Source organism: Mus caroli, chromosome 16, assembly GCF_900094665.2.
Source record: "Mus caroli chromosome 16, CAROLI_EIJ_v1.1, whole genome shotgun sequence".
In the NCBI taxonomy this organism is placed as follows: Eukaryota; Metazoa; Chordata; class Mammalia; order Rodentia; family Muridae; genus Mus; species Mus caroli.
In genome coordinates, this window is record NC_034585.1 from 64,073,561 (window position 1) to 64,076,772 (window position 3,212).

The 3,212-nt window shown below is 33.9% G+C and overlaps 1 pseudogene; it reads left to right on the forward strand.

Moving 5' to 3' along the window:
* Positions 1 to 331: 331 nt before the first annotated feature.
* On the forward strand, positions 332 to 406 carry LOC115029667 (annotated as a pseudogene).
* The last annotated feature ends 2,806 nt before the right edge of the window (positions 407 to 3,212 follow it).

The window sequence follows — 3,212 nt, forward strand, 5'->3', positions numbered from 1 at the left end:
ATCTTACAGCAGATCTCTGTTGTGAGTCACAAGGACATAGCTGTGTGATAATCAGTTACCTTTCTTCACCAGTCATGTGATGAGTACTTTCTTGTACCACAAACTACTATCACTAAGGTTAAAGTTTCTAGTGAGGAACTAGCTTGAAATCTCTGTGTATTTGTATTTTTAATTTTGTTTAATTATGAAAATATTTTCTAAAAGATTTGTAAACACTTTTCTCCACAATACCTATTTGTCACTATACTCATTTTTTTTTTGCTTCAGAATTGATGCCATTCACATTAATATATTCCTAAAGGATTTTAGTAAACTTAGCAATGTTTAATATATCGCTTCTCGGCCTTTTGGCTAAGATCAAGTGTAGCAATGTTTAATATATTATATACATTTGTTTCTACTTTGTTGTTGTTGTTGTTGTTGTTGATCATGTTTCTCTGCATAGGCCTGACTGTCCTGGAACTCACTTTGTAGATCAGGCTGGCCTCGAACTTAGAAATCTTCCTGCCACTGCCTCCCAAGTGCTGGGATTTAAGGCATATGCCACCACCGTTTGGCATTTCAACTTATTTTATCATGGAAAATATTGTAGTTTCTTTTTGGGTGATGGGTGAAATGATAAAAATGGCTTTATTTCTCAACTGTCTAAGATTATGGATGGATAGTATACCTAATGCTACTTGACATTCTCTTGAAGTATTTCAGAAGAGTCACACTTATGATTATACATTGGAAAATGTGTTTACTTCAAAGAAAGCTCATCACAGTAGTGAAAAGTAATACCTAAGTGCTGTTGGCCTGTGTTTCATTCTTTACCATAGAGTTTCCTATGTATAATTATCAACTTCTCCAGGTTTTTGTGTCCTCACATCATCAAATAGTAGAAGTCGTGGTGGTAGTGGTGGTGGTGGTGGTGATGGTGATGATATCATTTCATAGAGGTGTTTTTATTTTTGTTTTTGTTTTTGTTTTACTAGCAGTCATTTAAGTATGAGGTAAATTGTAATTCATTCACAACACTTTTTGATATAAGTACACAGAGATAGCTCAGGGTATAAATGACTCAAGGTATAAATATGTGAGTCCTTGATTTTCTTCTCAGATCTGTTATTAAAATTATAAAAACAGAAAACAAAGAACCTATAAAGTGATAGTGAGATGTTTTAGCGGGTAAGGGCATTTGCCATGCAAACCACCCCCACCAGAACCCATGTAAGGATTGAAGAAGAGAATTCATATCTGGAACATGTCTTCTGGTCTTAATATGAACACCAGAGCATATAAGTGTGTGTGTGTGTGTGTGTGTGTGTGTGTGTGTGTGTGTGTGTGCGTGCACACACACTATGGTGAAAGGTGCATATCTGGCAAGTATTTGAATGTGTAAAGATTAAGTTCTATGCTGTGTGATTACTGAAAGAATTATTAGTGAAAAAACAGGAAGTGGTATGCTTCTAAAATATTTGCTATCACATAATATAAGAAAATATTTTAAAAGAGTGGGTAAACTTCAACACTTATGTGTCAAGTAAGACCTGATAATATTTTAATGACAAGTTTAGTGAAAAAAATCCTTATTTATTCATTTCCTGTTTAACTAAGTTAACCAAGAAAGCTTTTTGAATTTCAGGAGACTCACTGTGCTAGAAAATGTCATATTTTACTATCATGAGAGTACAACAGGAAACATTTCATGACTGAAAGTTCCCTTTATTAAGTGTGCACCCACATCCATTTTGTGAAAGGTGCGAGTGCCCGCACATGTCCAAATATGGAAGGAAAACTATGTGGAAGCCCTAGACAGTGGCTATCCTTTATCTCACACTTAAAACAGAATTTGATTTGAAAGCTAAGGAAAGTTTCAGATTGTTCTTTGTTATTCTTGACATATACTTCCAATGCCAGTAAATTTTTGACTGTGCGTAGAGTTTTCTCTCTAGGTGTCTTTTCACAGTTTTCTAAATCAGCATTGTTCAAGATCCAGGAAAAGATACAAAAACATAAAAAGAGTATAATCCGAATCCTGTCTTCACATTCTTGATACAAGTTGTTTTTTCCTCAGGTTAGATTAGAGGGACTGACCCATGAAATCAGACGAGCCAAACTTATAACATCTATTGAGTCACTATTCCTTGTTTCACTAGTCACAGGTAAACAAAAAATGTTTCCACTGTTGAATCATTACCAGGGTAAATTTTTACGTTCAAAATATTCTTTCTGAATGAAATGAAAACAAAAGTCAAAACTCCTGTCATTGGAGAGTCTTCTGTTGTTCCATAGTCACCTTGAAGATGAACTAAATGAAACAAACAATTAATTCAGAAAAGAAACAAGAATAAATGTCACTGACCAAAACTTAGAAGGATTAAGTGCTAGAGAGACAATAGTCTTAAACACAGCACCCTAAATAAGTCATTACCAGTGTGTGTTCATAAATTCCTAGAATTGCCCCTGGGATACTATAAGGATACTGCTGATTGAAACAAATTGATCATATTAACAAGTGTAGAAGAAGTATACAGGTTTAAGTATTAGTTTCAAGGTAGTAATGGTGAATTGACTTTTGGTGAATGAGGAATTTTGTCAGACCTATAGTAAATTAGTTTTAAATAGTCTCTCTGAAAGTCTGAGGCTATAAATTTACTTTCTTGTCACTAAGTAGAATATTAGATATGTCATATTGACAATGGTATACTCTAAATTATTTTAAGCCTTGAGTAATTTCATCACTGGTTTAGGGAAAAAAATAACTGTTTTGTGTTTTATACAGAGAGGCTTAGATGCTAAGCATGGAAGTGTTATGCACTTACTATGGAAAAACTTGATAAATAGAACAAAAGTTGAGTATTTAAGGGAAATCAGGCATAACTGGACAGGTGGTTTGCAAGGGAAACACTTGTTAGAGTGCCCAATAAACATCTAATAGTTAGTTATCCTGCCTTCTCTTTTGCTTTCTGTTAGTATATGTTAGATGCAAAATAATTGTTGCACTTGCTAAATCACCTTTCCAAATGTCTACTTTATACAGTCAATTAGTGAATTAAACATATTCAATTAATGCATTAATTAGTGTATGTTGAGGGGGTGTCTGGAGTTATAGCTGCTTTGCATCACAGTGTGGATGCTGAGAAATAACCCAAGATCAGTAACTGCACCTAAACTCTTATACATATCGACATCCATAGAAATTCAATTTTAAAATTTACAAATGAAAG